The sequence below is a fragment of the Ovis aries genome, chromosome 3 (genome assembly GCF_016772045.2).
Source record: "Ovis aries strain OAR_USU_Benz2616 breed Rambouillet chromosome 3, ARS-UI_Ramb_v3.0, whole genome shotgun sequence".
NCBI lineage: Eukaryota > Metazoa > Chordata > Mammalia > Artiodactyla > Bovidae > Ovis > Ovis aries.
The window spans coordinates 24922094-24929724 of NC_056056.1; the positions used below are offsets into that span (position 1 = coordinate 24922094).

Below are 7631 nucleotides of genomic sequence, written 5' to 3' on the forward strand. Positions count from 1 at the left end.
AGTTTATAAATTAGTCGCAGACAGGGATGATCACCAATAACGAATAAAAAAGCAGATCCATTATAACAATATGATGTAATAAAAGTTATGGAAATGTGGCCTCTCTCTGAAAGTACCTTATTGTACAAACTCAATGCCTTTTCCATCTTAACTAAACACTCTTCATGTAGCTGTGACTTTTGCAGCTTGAGGTGTAACAGCAAAACTAGCATGAATTTCTTACTCTAGATCTTACCAACCTCAGCAAAGATTTTTTTTTCTTTCTTTATTAAGTTGAGAATTTTCACATTTTCACTGAAAGGAAACACTTTACAGCTTCCTTTTTTGGCACATCCAAATTGCCAGCATCACTACTCATGCACATTAGTTCCATTATTAAGTAAAATAAGACTTTCTTGAACGACAGTAATGCGATACCACCAGAGTCTATCCAGTAACTGAGATGGGTACTAAGTGATTAATAGGAGGAATACGTTGGACAAAGGGATGATTCTCATTGCAGGTAGGACTGAGCGGGAAGGGGCTAGATTTCACCACACTCCTCAGACTGGTGCACAACATAAAATTTATGAATTGCTTAGTTTGGGAATTTTCCATTTAATATTTCCAGACTGAGGTTGAGAATGGGTAACTGAAACTATGGCTGTGTGCCTACATGCGCAGTCACTCTGTCGCGTCTGACTCTCTGAAACTCCAAGGACTGCAGCCTGAGTCTGCCAGGCTCCTCTGACCATGTGACTCTCCAGGCAAGAATACTGGAATGGTTTGCCATTTCCTTCTCCAAGGGATCTTCCTGACCCAGGGATCGAACCCACATCTCCTGAGGCTTCTGCATTGGCAGGAGGGTTCTTTACCACTGAGTCACCTGGGAAGCCTGAAACTGTAGCTATGGGGGGAGGGGGGGTCTCCTACAGAGAACTGCTCCTCTTCCGCAATGCAGGAAGCTAGGAATAGAGCTGAGTCGTTCATCATCCAGGCTTTACCTTTTCTCTTCCAGGCTTCTTCTCCCTGCAGTGTCAAGTGTGATAGAGGTGTACCACAGACAACGCCCATGGGGAGCAAAATGGACTGTGTTGCAATGAGAGCTGCGTTGTCATTGTTGAAACAATGACAGTTCCCCACTCCCCACCCCCTTGCACTGCTTTTCTTTATGACATTCTCCAAGCCCCATTTCAGGTGTGTGTTTCCTCCCCTGCCTCTCCTGGAGCAAGCACTACCTGTGGACAGGGACAAACCATCCTGATCCTTGTTTTCTGTCTAGCAGAGCACCAGGCAAGAACCAGTCTCATACACATTTGCTAAGTGAATGAGTGAATGATCCCATTTTTTATGCTTGATCCCTCATAAAAGTGCAATTCAACTCTTTGGGGGCATCCCATTTCCCCAGTTTCATTTTAAAGATCTAATTATCTATGCCATATAGAATTTTTATTAGAAAGTGAAGTCATTAAACAAGCAGACACCAGACTCAGGCCTTGAGATAATTGCAAATAGAAACGGATCTGTCAGCAGAGCTAAGCTGGACCAGGAAACATGTTGCCGGCAAACATGGAACCGTTTTCAGAACGATGGGGTCCTTGGGCAAGAGAAATTCGATTTCTAAATCACCCAGGAAAGAAATGCTGGGAGGGGGCCATTCTGTAATCACTTTCCTACCTCTGTCTCCCAGCCATGAGTTATACTGATAGACTGAATCCCAACCACCCCTGTATTTGTTGGGCCGCTGACTCAGGTTTTCTGACCTTCTTGCTTCTGTCCCTTTATTCCTGTCATGCTTTCCATTCATACGTTCAGCCCGAAAATCAGTTCAATTTATGTCAATGACAAACCGGTAACCCATTCTTAGGCAAAGGAAGCTATTTCAAGCATCATCAAAATTTTCTCTGAACTTGTACATGCCAAACTCCTCTCCTCTTCACCACTTCTAGGAATGACACCTCAGCCAACTGCCAAAAACCTTGATAATGCTGTGATGAGAGCAAAACCCCAATAAAGTCTCTAAATATTTACTATGAGCCTGGGTCCAAGTTACAGCCCTGACCGGTCCCACCCCTGTTAAAATCTGCTCCCATGCTCCAAACACAATTATTTTAGGTTACTGACACACCAGCCAAGGAGATGACAATGCTGTGTACCTTGGCACGAAGAGCAAGTAGGACCCAGTTTAAAATTCTGGCCCTGCCACTTACTAGCTGTTGGACTCTGCGCCAGAGACCTTTGCCAATTTCCTTCACTGTCCAAAGGGCACAATAAATACTAATATCACAGAGTTGCAGTGATGATTTGAGAAAATGTTTTTCCATAGGTAGTGTAACTTAAGAAAATAAAAGGAAACTAAACAGGCCCAGAATAAAAATGTGAAGCACTCATTTCAAAGTGTTGTCTGACAGAGGAGCCAGGGTATACAATGGAGAAAGGACAGTCTCTTCAATAAATCGTGCTGGGAAAACGACAGCCACATGCAAAAGAACCAAACTGGACCACTATCTTACACTGCACACAAAAAGTAACTCAAAAAATAGATTGAATGTAAGACCTAAAACCATAAAACTTCCAGAAGAAAACATATGTGGTAATCTCCTCAATGGCAATGATTTTTTTTTTCTTTGGACTTGACAGCAAAAAAATAATAAGTGGAACTACATCAAATTATTCTCATAGTGACATGTTTCTTAAACATAGGGTGTTTGTTGCCGTTTCAAATTTGTTCCCTCTTGAGGACATCAAACACCACGTTGCTCAGCACAGTTTATCTGTTGAGAGAGAACTCAAAGATTAACCAGCAGTGCTTAGAACAGGAGTGTGGCTGATTTTTAGCTTTCCCCGATAATGAATCTCTGAAGGCCAGAATTAGATCAAAAAGCTCCCCACCACGGCTTGAAGAGGACCCAGAGGGCCGGTAACTGAGAACTCCTTTCTAATCAATATAACTAAATAACAGCAAGCATGAGGTGGGCACCAGGCCAGAGCCTATAAATGCATAAGATCATCCACTTCCTAGAGGGCAAGTCTCATTATTACCATTTTACAGGTGCGACAGCCAAGGCTCAGGGAGGTCAGATGCTCTTCAGGAGCCCACCCCTAGGACACAACAGTAGGAGAGTTTGAATTCATGGCTGACTCCAAAAAGTCCATTTTCTTTCCAGTCACCATGCTGCCTTGTCAGGGAATTCCTGCAGCCTTGGAGAAAGGATTTTGACCAAGATGAACTCGGAGCCAGAGGCTACGGCGAGTGGATGAGTCAAAAGTCAGGAAGGAAGGCAGGACTGGCCCCTGCCACAAACCTGACACTGTTCACAGAGCTGAATGAGGGGCTCAGCAACCACCCCCTCTGGCTGGGAGGGCCGGACTGAGGGCTTGCCACGTGGGCAGAGGTAAGAGAACTGTGTTTCAGTCACAAAGCACAGGATGATTCAACCCTAACATGGGGGCCAAGTCAAGTCACCATCTCTAGGTCCCCATCACCCCACCTTTTCCTTGATCACCCACTTGTCCTACGGATTGCAAGGCTCTCCTTTCACATCTGTCTTTACCCCCCGACTGCATTCTTTGAAAACAGAAACAGTGTTCACTTTTTAAAATCCCCAGTTTCCCAAACTACATTTGGTACAGAGTAGATGCTCAGTTAACAGAAGGTGCATAACTAAAGAAACAGATTGATCCAGCATCGAGTCTGGACCTGCAGACCGGAGAACACCTCTGATACTAAGATTTCACAGCTTAATTATTCTTAAATCAATTCTTCATCTCTGAGCAGTGGTTTGGGGGTGTCTTTAACATGGAGACCTCCCAACAGGAAGAGGACATGATGGGCCCTTCAGGTTTTCAATTTTGCAAAAAAAAAAAGTACTCCCTGTAAGCTACTGCATTCCACCCCACAAAAACAAGCCAACTGCGGCTAGGAGGAGAGATGCTATCAACCCCATTTTAAAGGTTAAAACTGAGGTCCACATGAGTGACTGCCCCAGGGCTGGAATTTGACAATGGGCTGCTGACTCCCTGTTTTTTTCCTGCCACCATGACGCTTTTCCAGCTCATTCCTAACAGGCCAAGAGCACCCGCAAAGTAAAGGGTGGGGAGGGGCAGGGTGGAGAAGAAAAGAGTGTGTGGTGAAGGGAAAAATAAAAGGGAGGACAGCTTTTCTGGGAGTGTGTCGCTGACAGCTGACAGTCGGTGACCCATGGCCTGGACAGCTCTGAGCTCCTCGCCTAGGGCTGGCTTGTGAAGATCTCCTGAGCTCTCCGTGTCCCCAACTCACCCGGCTCTGAGAGTAAAAGCAAGCCGAATGCTTCTGGGTGCTGAGTAAAAACAGGAAGTCCCAAGTAGCTTGACTCTCCTCCCAACTTCAGCTCCCCCAACCTGAAGAGTCAAGGGTACACAAAGGACCTGACAGGTCGCTCTCTGGCAGGGTCTGGAGGGGTCTACCAGAGAAACTAGGGAACACCCTTCCCACTTGAATCTCCCAGCATGAAGGTTTAGGGAGAATCTCCCAGCATGAAGGTTTAGGGAGCGCTGTTATCCCTCTCCTGGGACCAGTACCTGGGAGCCTGAGAGGTGGCCAGGGAGCGAGCTGGGTGTTTGCCCATCAGCTCCATCACTTTTCCATCCATTCAACAAAACCTCAGTGCCCACTGTCTGCTGAAAGCAGAGTGACCTGAGGGAAATAGCTCACTCTGAGCTTAGTCTTGTCATCTGCAAGGTAGAGACAGACCCTACACCACAGAACTGCCTTGAAGATGAAAGGAAATAATATTCCCGGGCTTCTGCATCACGCTTGGGTCTATTATTAGCCCTGGGGCCCCGGTGCTATCCACTGTGAGCCCCAGGCTGTGATGCCACAGCCCCCATCCCAGAGCTGGGAGCAGGAGATGGTGTGGCCAGGTCTGTCTCTACCTCTCTCCTCTACCCTCCCCTCACTGGAGCGTGGGGGCCAGGAGGAGGTGAGATTCTGCCAGTCCCCCGGCCTGGGGCCCAGGTTTATGACTGTTTATTTCAGAGCAAATAGAAAGGAGAAATTAGAGCCATAAAAGACAGGACAACAGACCAATAAAAACCAGCTCCCAGAAGAGTCAGAAGAAGGAAGAGAGGCAAAACTGTCACCATAGCAACAAAAGACAGTCAGAAGCACGCAGGAAAAACAGCCCCTGTTCTGCCTTCTCTCTCTACAGCAAAGCAAGCTCTTGGACCTCCTTCAGTGCTCAGGGAGAGCCAATGGCCCACCCTAAACCTTGCCGGTTCCCCTCAACCCCAACCCCCGGGGCTCAGATGCCCAGCCTGACCTGGCTATCAGCCACCCTCCTCGCACTGGCCCAGCACATGTCCCAGCCCACAGTCCCAGCCCAGCTTTCAGTGCCCTGGGGACACGGCGCTGTGCAGATGGCCCCAGGCCCAACCAGAGTGATGGTGCCTGGAAAGAAGGGGAAAGTTTCTGACAGGGAAGGGAAGGAGGGCCAAAGGGCTGGTGGGGAGACTGAGGCCCTGCATACAGGCTCCAGGACTCTGCCCTGGGTTCCCTGGGGGGAGCGGAGGGGAAAACAGGGGCACCGGAGGCGGGGGGGGGGGGGGGGGGGGCCAGGGCCAGTACTGTTGCCCATCAGTGCTGGACCCTACAGGGGAGGGGAATTCTGGAGAACCCAGGGTGGGGTCGGCAAATGACAAAAGCTCGTGGCCCCAGTCTCTGGGAACGCTGGTCACAAAATCAGGGCAGCCTGGAGAAGGACCCAGGGACCCTCTGGCCCGGTATAACAGAGGCTCTTCGGTCCTTCGGCTAGCAGGCATGACAGGTGTTGCCCGCAAACAGCCTAGCTGGCTTGGGACCAGTCTTTCGGGAAGTGGGTCAAATTGTTCCCAAAGCTAAGGATCCGGTGAAGTCCCTTTCTTCAGACTGGGGGATTCTAAGCGGGGGAGGGGGAGGGTGATGGCAAGGAGGTCTGGGTCCCCGCACAGCTGCGGGCCGTCTGGCTGGCAAATAATCTCCCTGGCAGGTGGCAGCACAAACGTCCAGGTGTGCAGGCCCCAGGGAGCGGGGGTCGTCCCTGCCTCTGGGGGCGGTAGGGAGTGGTGGGGATCCGGGTCTCTGGTGGTGGGAACGGAGAAGCAGAGTTGGGGGTCTTCCGGAAGAATTGGCTTTGGAGCCCAAGCTACCTGGCGCTGGGGTTGAAGGGGAAAGATGTTGAGCGGCTGAGCGACGAGAGAGATGATCCGGGGCACAATCACGAGGCTGTGCTCCGCAGAAGGGCAAAGGGGCTCCAAGCCGGACATCTGGACGGCGATCGCCGGAGACGGGCTAAAAGGACTGGGTCCTCAGCTCGCCCTCCCGCCCGCCCTTCCCCGAAGGCTGCGTCGGGAGCTGGGGAAGGACGGCAGGGTTCTCCGGGCGCCTCCGGAGTCGGCGTCCCTGCAGACCCCCGGCCGCGAACCCCGCCGCACCCGCGCCGCGCTCACCCCGAGTCTCCGCCGCCCTGCTCCGCCGCCGGTCCGCCGCTGCCCCAGCCGCCGCCGCTGTGGACGCCTCTCCCGCGGCCGCCGCAGCCTGCGAGCCGGCCCGAGCCCCGCCCCAGACCCGCCCCCAGACCCGCCCGCTGCGGCCGCCCCGCCCCGGCCCCCAGGGAGCCCCACCCCCGCCGTCATCCGGCCGGGTCCCCTTCCCAGACCCAAAGTGCTGACCACCTCCGCACACGGTCATTCCTGCTCTTTATTTCGGCCTTGGCCTCTGGCTTTGCCCCCCAAGGGGAAGCCTGCATCTGCCCCTGCTACTTCTACACACGGAATTCCTCCATACCCACTATTTCTCTTAAAAAGAAAAAAGAAAAAAAGGACGGGGGACCGGTCTTTTGATTAATCCCTAGCCGCACTTCCAAATGTGTGCCCATGCACCCAGCCAGACCATCCCAGCCTCAACCACCCCCTTCCAAATTACCCTCGATTTTGAATCCAGTTCTCCTCCCTGCCCCTCCCGGCACAGACTGTTAACAGAGTCCCAGCCCTGGGGGCTGCCCTTATCTGAAGGGACCCTCAAAAGTCTTTGCAAATGCTTAGTCCAAAAAATGTTATTACCCTTCAGAGCAAGTCTGCAAAAACACTTGAAAAAAAAACCCTATGATGCAAGGGAAAGTAGGGGATTACAGTGTCATTGTCACGATCATTGTTTTAAAACATCTGCCATCGAGAGAGAGATTCAGGAAGCCAAAGAGGGCTGCTCATTGCCAAACAGGTTGTGAGTCAGAGCTCCTGTTGGGGGGAGCCTCCTGCAGGCACAGGCCTCTCCCGCTTCCTTTCCCAGTCAATCAGCCAGAGCATCGGTGAAACTTTATTAAACCCCTACAAGGGGCCGCACCACGAACGTGCTGGAGGCTGCAGCAGTTGCTCCAGGAATGTATGGTTTGGGTGCATCAGGCCGTCCTGGTTCTGGAGTTAGAAAGCTTCAAGAGACCTCCGTCCAGTTCTTCTTCTTGAGGGAGCTCCTGCTCTGAGTTTTGGGAAGAATTTAGATCAGAATGCACAGGTCTCCATTTTTTATTTCTGCCAGTCAAGTTGCCTGTACTTGAACCAGACCATGTTGTCAATCCCTGCAAAGACCTGTTTCATCTTTGGGTGGCTCTACTGGAAAATCCTTCTTGCTCCACCCGTGT

General features: G+C 50.9%; 1 protein-coding gene across 1 annotated transcript in view; it reads right to left on the bottom strand.

The window, feature by feature from the left end:
• Nucleotides 1-6534, bottom strand: part of CYRIA (CYFIP related Rac1 interactor A) — a 102786-nt gene extending 96252 nt beyond the window's left edge. The window contains exon 1 of the mRNA XM_060413826.1: nucleotides 6445-6534. The gene's annotated coding sequence lies outside the window, so the exon portion shown is untranslated. The remainder of the gene's footprint in view (nucleotides 1-6444) is intronic.
• Between the last annotated feature and the right edge of the window lie 1097 nt (nucleotides 6535-7631).